Here is a 21452-nt window from a genome sequence, read left to right as displayed (position 1 = left end):
TACAATCTGCCCTGGGATAGACATTTGTTTCTTGGCAGTACTAGAGTAAATATAAATATGGGCTCTTGACACTCAAGGTTTGCATTTAGTCCACTGCATTTCCAATGTTCTTGATCCAGAATATTTTTAACTTAGCCTCCGTAAATACACTACTTTAACAAATATTCTTTCAGATGTGACCGGTATTAAGATCACTCTAGGGAATTCTCTGGATCTTTCTATTATAGTCCCCAGCTAACAGATTTTGAAAGCTTCTACCCACACATGCTTCTGCTATGGTAACTTCTAATAATAAGATATAAGAATCTGTATTTCAAAATACTGCACTTGAACTATAAACATCAAATGATCATTTTTATAGTCACTGTTATAACTTTGTGTGTGTGTATGTGTATGCATATAATCTAGCAGACAATAAGCAGATTTCACTCTCAACCTTTTTTTTTTTTTGAAAAAAAATTTCTCAGGTTAGTGAGAAAATATTGCCTCTAAGAGTTGTTACCTATTCATTTATATATATTGTCTTCAAGGATTTGAAGCTATCCATGCTATTACTGAATGCTGAATATAAATGTATTTTTAAATACATTTTCTCTGAATGTATTAAGGCTAAAGATATATAATGTTTAATTAACAAATATGAAATAAGCGCCTACTTAAATTTTAAAATTTATAATAAAAAAGCCAAAAGCTATAATGCATTTTTTACTGAAGATTTGATGGTGAAAATCGGTTACTATTTTTTCCTTTGTGTTTTACAGAAAAACTCCTAGTATCACAAGAACACTCTGCATGTTACTTATGATAATACTGTGGCCCTAAAATGTAATTTCCACAAGTAACAGAATTTTTGTTTGCCTTATTCATTGTTGTAATCTAAAAGGTCTAGAAACAATGCTTGACCCATAGTAGACACTCAAAAAGTATTTGTTGAAAGAATAAATAATCACTTCTTGACTGTCAGGTCAGTAGTCATAAAAGTTTAGAATATCAACCCCATAATTCAATGTGTCCTCTTTTGCTTTTGACTAACCATATAGTCCTTCCAGGAGATAGAGATTACTTCATTTTAATTCAAGGGAAAGAACAAATAAAGAGTTGACAAGAATTGCTTTTACGGGAACAAAACAATGAAAATGAGAACATTTTTACAAGATAAAGTAGGTTGATTTTGTTGTATTTTGGGATTCATATTATTGTTTTTCTATCTATTTTTTTTCTACACAAGAAGCAAAACAGTGAAGTAGAAAAAAATTGGAGTAAATATTCAAGTTCTCTTCTGGAATGGCTCTGAGGGCAGAGGTTAGAAATCCAATCTTAAAAGCAAATCTTAAGGATCCCCTTTGGCCAATCACTCTTCTACTTATCTTCTTCGCTTTGCATTTTCTCCACCTGGTAAACCACCCCCTACCATCCTCATACCCACCAAAGTGCATCTAGACTTCACTTAATCCTGGAGTGCTTGAAAACTACTTTTTAATTTTTAATCGGTAAAATTGTTCTCAAGATTTAAACCTGTCAAAATGCTTGAAATTCCTCCACTTTGACAAGTCTAAAAATCCTTGGGAAAATTTTAAACAGCTCCTAATTTAGTTAAGATGACTTCAAATATCAGCAATTGGGGTGTAAAAAAGTTCTGTAGCTTTATCGATGTTTAGATATCTTTAAAGGTGACTTCCACTGACACTGCTGAAGAGGTTTAAAAGAGCTGCCTGGACATTAAAAGTAAGGCATTCCATTTCCTTTTAATAAGGAAACTGAAAATTCTGCAAAATTTCCTGTTATCTCCTGCAGCTTGAAACCTGACTAATTGTCACAAATCATTATTTCTTTAGCTTGAAAAGTAATAAAACACTCCGAGGATCTCTGTTTTGTAGCTATCTGGCAAAACAGTTATTAGAATAATGATATCTCACAGGCTGCAATGTATGTGCAAGCCTGTTTTCGATTCTAAGGTACTCTGTATGTGTTAGTTGTTTTCAATACCCATAACTGAACTTGTCAGGACTTACTGTTTTCGAGGCTAGATGAGAAAGTCTTTATTTAACTCAAGCTTCCTTTTGCATTGGCTCAGAAAGTATATTTCATGGACAGTAACTGGGACAGTTTTCAGGAAAGCTTCTTCTTGTTTGCATTGTTTCTGTGGCAGATTTCTTAAGATTATATAGCTAGTTTTGGAATGTGGCACTTTAGTTACTGGTAAATGAATTATTTGTGAAGGAAGGTCACTGTGCGATGTATTATTGAAAACACTGAAGATGATGTAGTTTGCTGACTTTTCCTGAAAACAGTGATTTCTGAATATTTTAATATTAATTAAACCTGGAGTTTGTAATGGAAGGGTTCAGAAAATGGAAGAAAAGAATTGGAGTCTAATGAGGACATGCTAGAAGTTATGCTCATTAGTGCCCATTGGAATTTGAGCCCGCAAGAGTACAAGTGCTTGTTCTCTGTGTCAATACTAATTCACATGCTCCTGCCTTGACTTACAAAAGGCCAGAAAAACAGAATCCTCTCCCTAGTCATTCTTATTTCACTTGTTATCTCTGTATATGTGTGTGAATGTGTACCTGTGTACACCCAGAAGCAGTCACTTAGTATTTCATATATACAATGACATTTTTAGATGCAAAAAAAATCTACTTGAGGTATATTAGCGGTTGAGATTTTTTCCACCCGGTGCCTCACTCCCCCCTCATTAAATTATCAATTGCTTTTACTGTAAATCTCTGCTCTTTAAGCAGCTACTAACAAGAGGTGATCCCCCAGCAAGAAATAATATAGGCAGAGCAGGGAAACCCTGCTCAATGTGATCCTCTCCAGCTGACATCTGCTTCAATAACTTAGCTTAGGGAATCTCTGCTGCCTGGTCAGCAGTAGAATGAACATCAGCCTATTTGAGACTCCATTACCTAAATTTCTATAAAGAAAGTGACCTTTTTCTATATAGCAATTGTACTCTAGGTATATACATTTATGTATTTAAGATAATCTACTTTTCGTGCTAACTTTGAGAGTACACATACACACACACATACCCTTGAACTTTTCTGGAATAGTTCTATAAAAATATTCCTTCTTCCTAAAATTATTCTGAAATGTTAAATTTGCATATTGTGTTAGAAAGCAGAGTAAACAGGGGAGCAAGACAAGCTTTTGGTCCAGTATGAAATAATTTTCCCTCAAATATATACTGTCAAGGGTACATTGTACAGTTTAGTACACTCATCTTACAGGTCTGTAAAGATTATATCACTTTTCCAAAAGCCTGCCATGTACTTTCAGAATACAGTATTCAAATGAAGGGCTTGGCTTTTGTAAACCATGATTTTCCATTAGTTTCTATTTCCAGGCCACATTTGCACGTGCAGACTATGTCCTGCAGCTTTTGTTTTAGTCCATTCAGGCTGCTATATCAGAATACCATAGATAGTATGGCTTATAAACTGAAATTCTTTCTTGCAGTTCTGGAGGCTGGGAAGTCCAAGATCTAGATGCTGGCAGATTTGGTGTCTGGTAAGGATCTGCTTCCTGGTTCACAGCCATCTTTACACTATGTCCTCATATGACAGGGCAAGAAAACGCTCTAGAGTCTCTGTTTCTATAAGGACAGTATTCATGAGGACTCTGTCCTTATGACCTAGTCACCTCCCAAAAGTCTCCATGTCCAAATACCATCATGTCAGGAATTAGGTTTCAACAGATGAATTTTTGGGGGGACACAAAAAGTCAGTCTATAGCAACTATTAAAAAGACAAATTTCCAGACAAAATTTAGGCTATCACTACCTACTCAATGGTGCCATCAAGGATCCAGTCTCCCTTCCTCCTGTTCTATCATTTTCACAATGGCTGCTGTAATTCCATGCATAGTGCAGAAATTTCAGGCATAGAGGAAAAGACAGAAGCAGCAGAACTGTTTCACTGGCTAGGACTCAGATACACAGCCATCAGGGGGACAGTGAAATTGATTTCAGCTTCTACAACTTCTAACAGTACATGTAGGGAAACATCTATCTTTCACAAGTCAAAATGCCTTTGTTCTCTTTGCTAGTTTAGAGGAACTACTCCTCTAGAAAGCAAACATTTGTCCTTTAGTAGAAATGCCCCAGTAAAAGTTGAAAGAATACTGAAAAGTAGCACATATAATTTTACATATATTTATAATTTATGAAAATATAACATGTTTGAGGGACAAAAAGAAATAAATGATCTTGTGTACAGTCCAGGACCACTTATCCCTAAAGACCTACAGTGCAAGAGCACCGTTCTGGGTCCTTTCCCAGGCAAAGCTCCAACCACAGTCTAGGAATACTGAAGGCAGTGTGAGTCGATGAGAGTTCTATATTCATAAGAACCAGAGAACAAGACTCATTAATGTACTTACAAGATCTAAAAAGGAGCCAACGATGTGTCTCTTATTTCCCCACTGAGAAATCCATCAGCTTTCTTTGTTCAAGAGCTCAATTACGAAAAACCTTTTCTGTCTATTCCCGAATGTTAGTTACTCAGTAGTGATCAAAGAATAACAGTAGGAAATATTTTCCTAAACTATTTATCCTGTTGATTGTTATTGTCAGATGCCTTAGACATTTCTTTGCTTCTGTCTTACTTTTTAGCATAGTATATTTTTATAGTAAGCTATGTCTGAAAAGACCAATAACATTTAAGAACAAAGATTTCTGAGGCTGGAATAAACTTCAAGACAAAATTTTCAAGCTTTCCTGTCTTCAGGCAGGCATGTTTATACCACATTCATTTTAAGGAGGTTATCCTAAATCCATTATGACTTTAATCAGTGGTTTATGGGAAAGAAGTTCTAAGCAGTGATGAGAGGAGGAGACTACTCAGTCCAGGCAGTCAAATCAGCAAAGAGCTAGCAACTTTGTGTCCAGGCAGGGCTTAAGAGGCAGAGATTTTGCAAATCCTCTTTAAAGACGGATGTCATCAGTGAGGCCTGACAACAGATAAACTGCCACTGTGTGTTGCATGAATCATCAATGATTGGATGAAAGGAAGGAAGCAAGAAAGGAAGGAAGAAAGGATATGGGGGAACTCCAACCAGCAATAGAGTTCAAGAGCAGACCCTTATTCCAAATGCCAACAACAAACCATTGCTGAGAGTTTATGTAAGTGGAGTACAGACATGCAGCAATAAGACAGGGACCTAGTTCCTCAGACTGTTCATTTGCTGTTATCCAGGGGCATTTTAAGACTCCTATTCAGAAGAGTGATAAAGAGACATGTTCCCTGTTCTAATTCAGGGCACCAGTTCTAATATGTGAATTTCTGTCTTGTTTCTGGACTCCTACCTGGAAACAGGAAACAAAGAATCTGGTTCAATTTCTAATACAAGAATTTGCAGAATCATTTTATCTGAAAAAGGATCCAAGGATGTTAGAAGGAGATACAAGGGCAAAAAACTAATGGAAATCCAATAATGATTCTGTTGGTGAAGCTTAAGTCAAGAAAGACAGGGCCAGGACTTCCTAGGTGGCGCATTGGTAAAGAATCCGCCTGCCAATGCAGGGGACATGGGTTCGAGCCCTGTCCTGGGAAGATTCCACATGCCATGGAGCAACTAAGCCCGTGCGCCACAACTGTTGAGCCTGTGCTCTAGAGCCCATGAGCTACAACTACTGAGCCCATGTGCCACAACTATTGAAGACCATGCACCTAGAGCCTGTACTCCACAACAAGAGAAACCACTACAATGAGGAGCCTGCACACCACAATGAAGAGTAGCCCCCACTCACAGCAACTAGAGAAAGCCCGTGTGCAGCAACGAAGACCCAACGCAGCCAAAAAATAAATAAAATAAATAAGTAAATAAATTTATAAAATAAAAAAAAAAGAAAGACTGGGCCAGAGTGGGGCTTGGCCTGGCAGGAAGCAGAAATGCTCTGAAAGCAGGGTTAGCTAAAATCAGGATTACCTGTATACCTCACTTGACTCAGGGTCACCTGAGTAATCTTCTTCAAAAAAATTTTTGGTCAAGTTATCCAATGCACAAAGTTTTAAAATTCAAGAAGTTTTACAAGTTTATAAGAGCAACGAAAAGCAGTACCTGCCCTATCCCTCCTCACTTCTGATTCTTGTTCATGGAGGCAGCTGTTCTAAATATTTCGTTAGTAATCACCTCCATATTTCTAAAAAGAATGCTTACATAATATTCTGTGAGTTCCTAATTTTAATTTTGGATATCATCGATTACCTACCTACTAAAGAAGATGAGGATGTAGCTTCCTATACCAGACCAGTACTTCACCTCACATGCACTTGCCTTTTCCTTGCCTTCCCAATACAGTCATTGGTACATAAAGTTATTATTCCATGTATACATTATTATCTTTATGTAATTATTATTCACAATTGAGCCCTTTAGTATATAAGTATTAAAGTTCCTTTCTTATACTTACTTTTGCTTAAGTTAAAGATTGCCTACATTTTCATTCTTCTAGTTTTCTGTACTTTTATCATGAATTCACTCTCACACTCAGAATATGTTTTTTAAAATGTTTCATTTTATTTTAGTTTCAGTTCTTCTGGGCATCACTAGTGGAGCCTTCTGTCTCCACTACAATAAGCCCCAGATTTTCTCTGAGCACTTCCTCATCACCTCTGAGATTCCCTTCACCTCTCGCCTGGGTTAAATTTCTGGTGTTCTCAGTTCCATGCCTTCTTACTTGATTACCTCGTCTACATTGGTGGAATGTATCTTTCCATATGTTCTTGAGAAGAAATGGATGCGAGGTAAATACTTTCACGTCTTACATTGGTAAAACTTCTTTCTTCCCTTATTGATTGATAGGATGGCTGGATATAAAATTCTAGTTTGGAAATTAATTCCCCTTAGAATTGTCAAGGCATTACTCAGCTGCTTTCTGGTTTCCAGGGTTGCTTTTGTGACGCATAACACAGTTTGGATGATTGCTATTTTGAGAGACCTGTTTCTCTGCAACTTTTCTGATTCTGTATTGAACTTTGTGTTTTGAAACTTCACTATTATATGTCTTGGAAAGGATTTTTCTTTATGCCCTGGTATATTCGTTTATTTAGAGCAGTTGCAACAGAATACCACAGACCCAGTGGCTGAAACAACAGAAATATATTTTCTCATGGCTCTGGAAGCTAGAAGTCCAAGATCAAGGTGCCAGCACGTTTAGTTTCTTCTGCAGTCTCTCTTCTTGACTTGCAGATGGCTGCCTTTTAGCTCTATCCTTACATGATCTTTCCTTTGTGCAAGCACGACCTTGGTGTCTTTTTGTTTCTCCAAATTTCCTCTATAAGGAAACCAGTCATATTTGATTAGGGTCTATGCTAACAACCTCCTTTTAAATTAATCACTTCTTGAAAAGCTCTATCTCTAAATACAATTACATTCTGAGGTACAGTGGGTTAGGATTTCAGCATATAAATTTGAGGGGACATAATTCAGCCCATAGCACTTGGGGTAATCCCTATAATTCTGAGACATTTCCTTGAATTAATTTTTGATAGTTTACATTCCAACCATTCTATCTGTTTCTTCTTTTTGAGATTCTTATTACATGGATGCTAGACTTCTTACCTGACCTTCTCATTCTCTAATATTTCCTTTCCAATTTCCTTCTCTGTGTATTTTTATTCTTCTTTCTAATAATGTTCTCCAGCTTTATTTTTTCATATTCATGTTTCTTGTATTATGTTTTTACTTTTTAAGAGATGCTTTGTAGTATCTGTATGTTCTATTTTCATAGACTTCTATTTACTTTAATAATTCCCCTTATCCCTGAAATAGCATGATATATTAGGTTTTGTTTTTAAAAAAGAAAACATTTTTATCTGTTCTTTGCACTTTCTCTCTTTTTTATCTTTCATTTTATATCTTAGAGTTTTTGCTAAGATGAATGGTGATCTTTGGCTGTCCATTCATATTTAGGAATAAGGCACCTTCCAGCTGATTGGACACTTTAGTCCAAGGTGAGTTTCATCAACTGGTTGATTTCACTATTGGATGCTCTTTTGTTGGGAATACTATTAGTAATTGTACATTATTTCTTTTAGGCTTATTTTTGCCAGAGACAAATTCTCCAGTCTCTTGCCTATGGGATCTAAACCCATGTCTGCCAGCATTCTCAGGGTTTTGTGGAGTGGGTGACTAGAAACAGTCGATTAACAGACTTGCACTTCATCTACCCCCTCTGAATCTTGGACTCCAGCCCTCAGTTTTTCTTGGTGTTCTTTAGTCCAGAGTTTCCAGGGTTCAATTTCGTTAGAATAAACTCCATTTTTCTGGAGGTTTATGAAACTTGATCTGGGTTACTGCTTCATGCAAAGGTTTTCAAACTTGTTTCCTTTCCTTTGTTATTTTGTGCCTTATTAAGGTTTTAGGTTATTTTAATGAGGTTTTATGCAGGAATGGAGAAAAACATAGATGTTTAATCCACCATAGTTAATAAGGATTCTTTACTCAGGCCTGATCAAGAAAAAGAGTGATTCTAGAGCAGTGATTCTCAACCAGAGACACTTAATAATGTCTGGAAATATTTTGGGTTGTCAAAACTAAAGAGTGCTATGTATCTAGCAAGTAGATATCAGGGATGCTGGAAAATATCCTACAATGCACAAGATGCCTCACACAGAGATGGATTACTCATCCCCAAATGTCATTAGTGCTGAGGTTAAGAGAACCTTTTCTAGGAGTTTAAAACTTTTCCTCTGGGTGTGGCTTAACATGTTTAAGAAATTTCAGGGATCTGTACATGAGCAACAACTTAGATGCTAGGCCTGTAGGAACCAAAGGAATAATTTAACTTAAAAGATAAAAATAACTACACTTCTGAGCATTTGCTTAAAATATCATAATATTTAAGCTAACATTTTTGCTAAGATAAAGATGTTAATACAATAAGTTAATAGGTAAACATGTACCTTTTTCTTACCACATCTAGGAAAGTGAATCTACCATGGTTGTTCTCAACTCTGTATACACTTTCTTTTAAAACTAAAGCGATCCTCATTTTAAGAAGCAGGCTTTTCACTCTATGCACCAGTGACAATTTACTTCCTCCTCTTTTAAAAATCTTTACATAACACTTGCTTAGCAATAGGCCATCTATCTTAATTTCTTTCACCTTCTGTTTAGTTTTCAAAGTGACCCCTATTCCTTCCTTGCAGATAGTATCTGACTCTTACCACTACAAATATTGATAACCTCCAAATGATCTTTTAAGGGTGAATTAAAATAATTAAAACATATCCTGACTTACTATAATAATGCTATGAAAATTGAGGGCTTTAAGAATGTATGTTTTAATTTTATGTAATCTTTAACTTCAGTTTAATGAAGAGTACAGAATAACAGAAAAGTCGAACTATACAATAATACATAAAATTAAAAAAATACACAGTATATTACATATTGTGTGGCTATAACAATAATATTTAGCTGACATTTATTGAAAATTACAATGCACAAGGCATAGTATATGTAATAATTTATTTAATATAAATTAATTGAACTGTTTAATCTAATCTACCCATGTGGTAGGTGCCATTTGAACAATGAGGAAAAAAAGGCATGGAAAGAATCAGTACATTGCAAGAGAGCATACAACTTTAAAAGCATAGTCAAGATTTAAACTCAAAGATTCTGATTCAGGCAATTATGTTCTTAACCATTCTGCTACTTACCTGGCTGAAGAGCTTTATAAATGTATAAGTACATGGAATGAAACTGCTGAGAAGAAATACAGCCAAAAGCTTGTCTTATTTATTTTAAATACTCTATGTTATTCTGAGTATTTCATAATATTATAATGGAAACTAATATGATTAAACCTATTGATAAATTAAAAATTGCATATCACTTGCTTGTTCTAAAATATGTATGTGATACAATTATCTGCACAAATATTTCTTATATATGCTAATCTTCAGGGATTTGCATGAACTGCTTGTAGATATAAATTTATAGATATGGAATTTGATTAATTAATTAGGATTTATTTATTTATCATTAGAATAACCATACCATTTTAATATTGACTGGCCTCTAGCTATTAAAAATTATATAACTCTTTCTCAATGACCAGCCTGGAAAGTTTATAACCTCCTCATACTCTTTTTTGCTAAAAGCCAATGTTCTTGGTCTGTCTCTTCATTTGCATGGTATGGTAGAAAGGGAAGAAGTTTTGGGCATCAGACACTTTTGAGGTTCCGTGTAAGAACTGCATTTCCTAGCTTTATAATCTTCAGCACGTAGCTTAATGTCTCTGAGCTTTACCTTTTCTCACTTTTAAAATGAGGATAAAACCCAACAAAGTGTTATGTAGAGGCTAAATTAAACAGAATAGATAAAAGGCCCAGTGTAGTCTTCTGGCAAGTTGCATCTACTCCTGCTCTCGGTCCCTAAATCCCCCTACCACCGCCACCAGCCAAGTCACATTCCTGGAGCGAAAAGATGACTGAATTCTATTAGTCTGCTGTTAACTCTGTTCTATCAATGATCTTGGCCAAAAGGATTTAAAAAGTGCCCACTCTTCAGAAGGCTCGACAAGATGAAGACAGTGCAGAACTGTCCTAAGGGATGTAGGGGTAGAAGTGGGGCGTCTACACATGCAGTTGCTATAGGTGATGGCTTCGTGCTTTCCCCATCCTTATTCCTAGGAGTAAATACAGAACGTAAAGCATGCTCAGAGAAAATGGTAACTTGCTGCTTTTATTTTATCTTTATTTTTTGGTACTTCCTTTTTAAATTGGAGAGTATGTAGCTTTACTTCTTAGGGAGATATTTCCCTTTCCTGGAAAATCCTTAGCCTTATGGTCTCTGAAACCTATATAAACTATCTTCCCAGAACACATGGCTTTTTCCCCTCATTTTCTGAATTGAATTAAATGTGCCATAATTACCATAAAACCAGTCTAGTGTTTTAGAGGTTTTTCAAACCAAAATCAAAGTGAGATTGAAATACTTGGGTTCTGACAGTAAACCATTGGTAGACCCAAACTTTTCCACCTGGCTACCTTGAAGTCTTCATATATATAAAACTGACTTATGTTTCCTCTAGCTTGATATTCAACTGACATGTAGATGCATGTAAGGTAGAGTCACAGAAGCAAAGGTTTCCAGATAGGAAGAAAACTTAAAAAACCTCTAGTCTGTGACTCTTATTTTATAGGAAAAGAAAAGTTTCAGTACTGTAACGACTTCAGAGAATTGTTTTTTAGTGTCTTATTTAAATAGATTATTTAATTAAATAAAGTATTATGGCCTACATACATTTGTTAAAATATACAAAATATTTAACCACAAACCTTTGCTATTTCTCAAAAAATCTGATAATAATGATATAGTATGATTTTTACATCAAGTTGATAGTAACTTATGAAATTATCAGTCTTGCAATTCAATAGTCAATTTCCTATTTCAGTTATTTATATGTAAAAATGCAGGGAAGTTAACATTTTAGAAAGCAGGAAGCATTGTCTTTGCTTCTTTTTATGTGCTTTAAAGCACTTACTATGAAATTGTACATATTTTGGAACTGGATTAAACTATATAATTATGATTTGATGTATTTGGCTAATCTATAATTATAGAGTCTTTTCGACTATTGCACATAGCATTTAAAATAATAAGAACAAGATTAAAAATATTACATGTCAAATTCTGAGACCAAATTAACAGTGAATTGATGAATCCAAATGTTAATACATGGTGTCTTTAAAGTGTAAACCATATCAATCTCCTACATGAGGAAGATTAACTTCAAAAATTAGTGGTATATGACAATATTCCAAGTTATACAGAATATAGCTTCACAAATTTCTTGGCTTGGAATGTAGATTGCATCTTACAGATTAGTTTTTTGACTATTTCAGTAGTCTAGATTTTATCTATTATTTGTCTCTTAATTTTGCAGTGCATGTTTTTTCATTAATATTTATGTTAGAGCTTTTCAATTCATGCTGAAATTTAGTTCACTGTTTCATAAGTTTAAGAAATAATTTTGTAGATAACACTTTCTGTTAATTCCCAAAGCTTAATCTGCCTAATTTTATCAAAGATCCAAATATGACATTCTCCTGACCAAAACTATATTTTTTTGAAATTAGTTTTTCCAAATATGTAACTCATCAGAAAGTTTGTACTTCTTTTGTAACTTCTTACATTCCTAAACATTTCCCCTGTCCTTATTTGAAACACTTCTTTTCAACTAAGAAATACTGCAGTGATACCAAAGTACCTGTAGACTAAGCTAAAGACTGGTGGCTAAGAGTCTTAAGAAAATTACTAAGAATTATGTTATATTAAGGAGATAAATTTTTATTCTACAAAAAATATTTTCAGTTCCCTATATTGCTAAGATCCTTCAAAGTTAGCATATTGATGAATGTTAGGATAAAGTGTACTTTCTCCTATTTATTGTCATTTTCTTCTGTAAGGCAAGCTTTTTTTTTTTTACACATTTCAAAATTTTGCTTGATTAGTGGAAGGTGTCACCTGCATTCTTGGTATTCAAATAACGGAGTGAGCAACGGTGAACAAGTGATTGAAAAACACCCACCTTTGCATTCTCACATTTTTACTTTATTAATGAAAAAACATGCACTGCAAAATTAAGAGACAATAATATCCCAGTGTTCAGGGCCCAGTATCCAGAATTACCCATGCATCCAGAAACAGTGTTCCTCAGTGATATCAAAGTAGAACAGGAGGGGAAAAGAAAGGAGGGTGTTACTAGTTGGATATACTGAAGAGCACTTTAATTTAAAAAATTCTAAGATAAAATGTAAAGCTGTTACAAACAGAATACATTTGTGACAATGATTTGGTTTTGAAGTTTCCTCTTCTAACTAGTGAATGAGAATCAAAGCACTAATAATTAAGTATAAAGACACTCTTTTTTGAGGGTTAGCAATGAAGGTTAGTAACCCAGTCTAGTAAAAGCAGCAAGAAATAGGAATATTGAGCTTCAGAAAGGCCAAATTCCATACTTTTATGGATATAAATGGCTTGTTTGAGACTCTTTTCTTTTTGTGAGCCTGCCAGAGGATATGTCTACTGCATCTTGATTATGGAGATTTTATTTATATGGCAGCTATTAAAAATCAATGACATGTAGCAACTTACTTTTTAATATACTTTTGCATTTGATTGCATTTTACTCTGTATGGAGATGGATGGTGATTGGCTTACTAGCTTAACTTTGCTCAGGAATGCTGCCCCCCTTTGTAAAACTTAAATCAGTCTCCACTTATTTTCCCTGTCCTCACACCCTCAGGATTTTACAGTAACAATATATCTTGGTATATTCATGTTCTTTTTATAAAAATGAAAAAAAAAAAAAACAAAGAAGGATTCCTCAGTCAGAAACACCATCAGTCAAATCTTCCCCAACAGAACTCCATCGTTCTGTGCTTAAGGAGCCATCAATGGACATACATGACTTCAAACCTCCATTCTACTGTGGCTGTGTCAGAATAAGATGAGTTTCAAGCATGGGTTTGAAACTAGTATTTTACATCTTTATTATGTAGAAATATGCAGGTCTCCCTGTATTTTGAATTGTTTTATGCCCTGTAAGTTTTTGTAACCATAGCAATGCTTTTAAGATTATTCTTTTAACCTAATATTTTAAAAAAGAATAATGCAGTCTAAGAGCCTTATCTATATCCTCAGTTTCTCTCTGGCCTTTTCCTAGGCTGTCCTCTCTTCATTATTGCCAAAATGGCTGTGGGCTAGAGGGACAAAAAATATTGAGATGTGGACAGAGCTAATTAGCTTTAGAGCCCTAGTAAAACCTCCTTATGTGAGAGCGGTAATTGTAAATACAAGCCTGCTTCAAACCACTCTCTCATTTGAGAGCAATCATAATGAGTACCATCTGCCAAAGAGGAAAGAGAAGGCTGCTTGGAGCAGTTGGCTTTGTAGGGCGAGCTGCAACTTGTATCATTGCGTTCTAGCTCTTTGTCTCAAGGAAGTATGTTTGATTTGACAATGAGCTCTTATGTTTTCTTTTAAATATTGTTTACACGGGAGTTAAACATCAAATAAACAACAGGCATTGATGTTAAGGAATTTAGGGCTGATTTCCTTTACATTCCTCTTTCATCTGGGAAAGGATTATACTCTATTGTTCCTAGCTGCATTCAAAGCATTTGCATATGTTGTAATTAAAATCTTTGAAGTTTACTGATTACTGATATGCATAGAACAAAGTATCATCTTTAATCAATATGTGCTGTACAGATAAATAATATGTATATAAAATATTGTCAGGCACTGTTGGTGTACACTAAAATTATTGGATACATTTTTCCACTAATAAGGGCCTTACTGTCTAGGTTTCAAGACAGGGTATATGCATAATAATGATGACAGCTCACATTTTGGTATGCATTATAATTCAGGTAATTCTTAGATAATCACACAATAACATTTAATTGCACATCAAGACATGATGTGATTGAGTGACCATGTATGGTTCCAAAACTAGTTCTGTCAGTGTTGAGAAACGGAAAATATAATGTTGATCAAAGTGCTCAAGGAAGATACCAAAGAAAAGAGTAAATAAGATTATTACTGGGACTTCCTAGGTGGCGCAGTGGGTAGGAATCCACCTGCCAATGCAGAGGACATGGGTTCGATCCCTGCCCCAGGAAGATACCACATGCCGTGGAGCAACTAAGCCTGTGCACCACAACTATTGAGCCTGTGCTCTAGAGCCCGTGAGCCACAACTATTGAGCCCATGTGCCGCAACTACTAAAGCCTATGCGCCTAGAGCCCGTGCTCTGCAACAAGAGAGGCCACCACAATGAGGAGGCTGTGCACCACAATGAGGGGTAGCCCCCGCTCACTGCAACTAGAGTAAGCCCATGTGCAGCAACGAAGACTCAACACAGCCAATAAAATAAATAAATAAATTAATTAAAAGATTATTAATGATAGATAGGAATAAATTATTAAAGAGAGAGAAAACTAGGGAAGCCATATGGGTATCCATTTAGCAAAAGAAGATTATACAGTTGCTTTAAGACATGGCCTGTTTCAGAGGGCACTTGTTATAAAGGTAGGAAAAAATGTCCAGCTGAAGAGGTGGAACTAACCCTCAAGTACCAATCTGGGTAAGAGAGTAAGCAGTCATTACGACCCTGTGCTTATTGTGATCGACAGTAGTAGAGTTATCCTGATTTAAAATCAAAGTCTATGGTTGGTGGGGATGTAGGGTATGGTCCTCTGGGTACCTCATCATTGTATCAACCAGAGTAGTTCTGGAGGATCTATTTTACGAGGATGAGTCAAAAATTATCCGCACTCTGGCTGTAGAATTTATTTTAACTAACTTTTAGAAAAGACAAATACATCATTTTTTGGCACAGTCTCCTTGCTTTTCAATACAGTTTGTCCATCTGTCAACAAGTTTTCATATTCCCTTATTAAAAAATGTTTTAGGCTGAGCTGTGAGCCACAAATGCACCTCTGTCTTCACTTCTGCATCAGAAGTGAATCTTCATCCTCGTAGGGCTGCTTTCAGGGGACCAAACAGGTGAAAGTCCAAGGGAGCAAGATCAGAACTATAGGATGATTTAACACTTCAAAATGAAGTGTTTGCAGAGCGTGGGCAGAAGTGTGTGCGCATGCATTGTCATGCAAGATCACAACGCCCTTAGAGAGCAGTCCTCTGTGTTTAATCTGAGGTTTAGGCTTCAGTTCTTCAATAAGCATCTCTATCCATTCACACACACTTCTTCACAACATAACACTTTCTCCAAACTGAGCACAAAGTCTTCAATAAATAAGGGCACCAGGTACACACTCAGAACACAAAAAATGAATAACTGCATGCTGCTCTTCTTTCATGCAAATCACAAGTGGGGTATCCATTTTTGCTTGCACCACAGTTACAAATGAACTGGTGTAACAAATTCACACCTGCACAGCAGTGACTGGGGAGACACTAGCCTTGAACGGAAAGTGCTGATAAGACAGTGCAAGCAACAGAAGTTGTAATATAATTGGAGTGCGGATAATTTTTGACTCATCCTCATAGTTATGATTCTGGGTAATGTTTCCATTGAAAAAAAGTATTTCATGTTTAGAAAAGTTATTTGGAGTAATACTGAATGTTGGAGAATTCTAACAAAGTCTGGATGAGGCTGAGCAGGAAGAATTAACAAAGCAGGAGAAATAAAAGAAAATTCAGGTGGAAGTGAGTAGTGAGTACTAAATGATGCTAAAGTTGCCAGTAGAACAAGTCCAAGAAAGGCTGGCAGGATTTTATGGTTAGTTGTCTACTAGTAACCTTTGTGATTGAATTTTCTGAAGAAAGTAAGTCAAATAGAATTAAGCTAAGAATAAAATGAAGGATGAAAAACTTGTAAATATAATGGGAAATTCTGTCAATAAAAAAGAGGAAAGAAATAACAGGGTGGTGAGAAGAATCAGTGCAATCAACTGAAGCAGTCACCAGAGGAATGATTATTGCTCAAACACTGATGGTATGGCATTCTACTAGATTAACACTGCTAAATAGAACACTCTGCAGTGATAGGGATGTTTTATATCTGCATTGACCAACACTGTAGCCATTAGCTATATGTGCTTTTTGAGCACTTGAAATATGGCTAGTGCAACTAAGGAAATGAATTGTTAATTTAATTTAATTTCAAATTATATAGTCACATGCGGCTAATAGCTACTATACTGGATAGCAAATATAGATGTTACTGATATAAACAGGAGAATACAATATCACCTTTTGAAATAAAAGTATGATTAATGTACAATAAAATACATAAATCTTAAGTGACTAATTTGATGAGTTTTGAGAATATTGCCATAAAACTACCACCCAAAACAACAGAAAAAATTCTCCATCAATCCAAAACTTTCCTTCAAGTCCTTTGCTAATCGATTCCCTTCACACTTTAGGGAGCCACCACTTTCTGATATTTTTATATAAACAGATTCTTACAGTATTTTCTCTTTTCTGTCTGGCTTCTTCCATGTAACAAAGTATTTAAAGTTCATACATGTTACTGTATATGTCAGTTCCATCATATGGACAGACTATAGTTTGTTCATCTACTTTCCTACTGATGAGCACTTATGTTGTTTCCAGTTTGAGACTATCATATATCTACTGTTTATAACCTGGAGGGAAAATGTCAGCCATGATCATTTCTGCTGCAAGTTGCAGGACACCCAAATGACTTGGATTATGTGATTGGAATATCTAGGGGATGATTTGGCCTCAGATGCAACTTGATGTAGGTGCTCACACAATCTCATTAAGATCTAATTTCTCTCAGTCCATCTTAGCTTTTCTTCCTTTCCCACTCAGGCTCTAAGTACATGGTAGCAAAAAAGCTGCAGCCACTTCCAAATATCCTCACATCCTTAGAAACATAACTCCATCAAATAATAGATAAATAATACAAATATAATTCCATCTGAGATAATTGTTTCATAGCTTTTAGCAAAGCTAAATCGATCTCCAAAATGTAGTTAAAACCACTGCATGCATATAATATGATGGATAATTTGATTGCCAAGAGTATTGCTTTTTGAAGAAAAATTTGAGGAGGAAGAGCATAGTATAAGATATATAATTTAATGGTTAATATTCTGGGCTTTGGACTAAGACAGATTTTAAATATCAGCACTTTCCCCTATAAGATATATGATATTGGTCAAGTAATTTGGTTCCTTTAAGTCTATTTCTTTATGTATAAAGTGGAAATAATTTACTGTACCCATAACACTGTTAGGTTGTTGTGAATTTTAAGTGAGATAATGTATGCAAATGTTAGCATGGTGCCTGGCACAAAGAAAACTGAGGGAGGAATAGACTAAAGAGGAAAACATAAAAGACTAATTGCCATGCCTCTAATACACTGAACTCAATTTCTGTCATTGCTTGGAGCTGCCATGTTTGATATGTGGCTTCTATTCTATTGGGAGTTGCCTTAAACTGAGGAAACTGGAAAAAATATAGAAGATTTGTTTGGATTCTTAGCAAGAATTGCCCTCCTGGTAGCAATGGCCAGTCTTTCTTCTCAAAGTTCTGTGATGGAGGTTTCCTGAAAGGCAAACAGCCCGTCCTCTCAAGCTGAGAAGAAGGGCAGGATCCAAAAGAACTTGAGCCTACAACAGAGTTTTTGAAACACAAAGGGATGTGGGGAAAGGAAATGCAAGCTGGGAGGGAAGTAGCATCAGAAAGACAGAACTAAAAGTTCTTTCTCATGGACTCTTACATCCCTTTATGCTTCAAGAACTCTGTTGTGGGCTCAAGTTCTTTCAGATGCTGCCCTTCACAATATAAAATAAGAAGTTAGAAATAAATGGGCAAGAGATAAAGTGCTAACAGATGAGTTTGAAGAAAATCAGGTAAGAGAAAAACGACACAGTAGAAAGGAGAGAAAAAAAGAGCAGCTGCAAGCATATACAAAGCAAAGTTGCTGAATCTAGAAAAGCCAGATCTATTTATTGTAGTAACAGTGCGAAATGGTGATACTTGCCATGGAAATAGGTTTGATCCTGCAATGTGCTCCATAATATTAACTGAAAAAATAATCAGCCAAAGCAAAGGTGAGGAAAAAAATGCATTAAGGTATAGAGTTAGCATCCCAGACTAGCAAACAATTGTATTCTCTGGTAAGGAGGGAATGGAAATTCAGTTTATATTTTTAATGCTTCCCTAAAAGCATCTGTAATTAGTTTATGTTTTAAATATAACTAATTGATAAACCTGGATGTAATTTTGCCCCATATTGTGCTCACTGAGTTATTTTATATAGTCTTTTGATTTGATGTACGAATTTGAGAATCCTAACCAAGACTATTTGGAATTTAAATTATTCAATCTGTGCACACTGTTATGACATTCTGGTCATTATATTTCTATATCTTATTGATGCAAAGGACAGATCATTAACTTAATTCCAGAGGCTATTATTGATATATTATGGAAGATAATTAGATTGATTATGTTCTGGGAAGAAAAGTCATCTATTTTTACACCACTGATAACATAATTTGGGTACACCGTCCAGGAAAACAATGTTTGTAGCAGTGTGGGGCAGCATCACTGGGCAATATTATTTTTAGCTTTCTTTTGTGTAAATAAAGAGATTACTTTTAAAAAATATCTGACACTTCTTAGGTAGAACCCGTTGTGTGTAATATTTTACCAATATTATCATTTACATTAAATGTATGCAACTACTCTGTATTTGGTATTGCTGATAAAATATGATCTCAATATTTTAATGTCTACCATATCCTGATCTGATTTTTTTCTAGGATAAATTGCAACATATCCCTTCCTCCCCATTTTAATTGATTTTTGAGTGATTTCTATATAGCTCTTATTTGGATGATACTTTAATGCCTAAATAGAAATCAATACATTTTCCAAAATGACTTTTCAATCAACCTCAATTTAAATTTTCACTTAAAATCATTTACATGAGGATTTGTCAGAACCCTATCTACAGGACCATGTTTGTCTTGGTCAAACGTTGATTTAGTTTTAATCCTCCTTGCTATTTTTTATGTTATTTTGGAGTTTGGTCAGTTGGATCCTTGCTTTACTGCTGAAGCAGCTTTTCTAGACTTCTTATTCAATCATGGAAATTTTCTAACCAAAATCAGAAAACATTGATGGATCGCGGTGTGTATTTCATATATACATTTCACAACAGCCTCATAGTTTTTTTTTTTGGGGGGTGGTCTCTGGTTGCCCTGTTTGAGTTATTTTACATAGAGTCTTCATAATAAAAGTAAAGCTATTCAGCTTACTTTAAGATCCATGTCATAGGGAAAAAGACAAAAAGCAGTAATGGAGCTGTTCAAATTTATTTTTAGTATTTATAAAATAGTTTTCTACACATTTAAAAATAGAGGAATGAATATAAAATGTTCTGTTTACAACACATAAGAGTTTTTTTTAAAAAAAATTCCAGATTAAAATTAGTAGTATTTAATATCTATTAGCTGATGAGTACTAAAATCTATCCATGATAATATAGTTCTTAGTTTCATGCTTTATTTTCTACCAAATTTTATTATTGCTTTCTTAAAATAAATGTTGAATATTCATGCTTCAGTTTTGAGGACCTGATATGAATCTCAATACCCTTTTGGGTGCAGAGGCCACATGATTAGAACTTGTTAAGATTTTCTTGTTTCATAAATGTTACTTTTTGGATTTCTATTATACTTAGGTAATGTGTAATATTTAAGTACTCTGCACAAATAAATAACAAATTCAGCTTCTATGGCTAAAATGAAAAACACTACATTATTTCCATGGTTGATATATTATGCTTCCATGTTGTTAGTCTTGGAAAAATTGTTACCATATTTGCATAGCTGAACATCTGGAAGATCCTTTCCCTAATGTTCTCTGGCCACATAGAAATCCTTCTAGGTATTCTTGAAACAGAAGGCTTTATTGCCTCTCTGAAGCCTAAATGCCCACCATTTAGTAAATGACCTTAGTTATCCTCCAATCTTGTCTATTCCTAGTTTGTTCATCTGAATGTAATCATTCACATCCACCTTCTTCCAAATTTCTTTTTTTTTCATTAATTAATTTATTTTTATTTATTGGCTATGTTGGCTCCTCGTTGCTGCATGCAGACTTTCTTTGTTGTGGGGCGCAGGCTCCACATTGCCATGGCTTCTCTTGTTGTGGAACACGGGCTCTAGGCGTGTGGGCTTCAGTGGTTGCAGCACATGGGCTCAACAGTTGTGGCTCACAGGCTCTAAAGCACAGGCTCAACAGTTGGGGCACACAGACTTAGTTGCTTTGTGGCATGTGGGATCTTCCTGGAGCAGGGATCGAACCCATGTCCCTTGCATTGGCAGGCGGACTCTCAACCACTGCGCTGCCTAGGAAGCCCCCGCCCTTTTTTTTCTATTGACTTCCCCCAACATCTTGTGACTTCCAGGATCTTGTGCTGTCTCCTTCCTTCCTTCTCTGCTCTAACATCCATATCCCTTCCATAGGATATGCTATATTCTCATAAATTTTAGACCACAGTCATCAACATGTAGATACAAAGGGCTTCAAATGAAAACAAATCTTATTTTCTTCAGCTCTATGGATAAGTGCTTATGACAACATTTTTGTATATAGTGTAGCTTCATAAAATAGATATATCATTTCTGAAGTCAGATGCAGGGATTTCCATGAGCAAGGTGCAAGGCACTAAATAAAATGAAATTCTAATTTTGTCAAAGGAATGGCAAACTTCAAAATTTAAGAAGAAAGAGAGGAAGGAAGGGAGGGAGGGAGGAAGGCAGGAAGGCAGGCAGGAAGGAATGACTTAGAAAAATGCACAAAATTTTATGTTAATTTTGAGTGTTATAGTTTATATAATTTAAATAAATTTTACTGTCTTGTTTACAACCAAAAAAAATAGTTATATCAAACTATCATTTCTCAATTGTTTTTCA

The sequence above is a fragment of the Hippopotamus amphibius genome, chromosome 3 (assembly GCF_030028045.1).
Source record: "Hippopotamus amphibius kiboko isolate mHipAmp2 chromosome 3, mHipAmp2.hap2, whole genome shotgun sequence".
NCBI lineage: Eukaryota > Metazoa > Chordata > Mammalia > Artiodactyla > Hippopotamidae > Hippopotamus > Hippopotamus amphibius.
The sequence above is the reverse complement of the archived record's forward strand: the minus strand, read 5'-3'. Positions refer to the sequence as shown.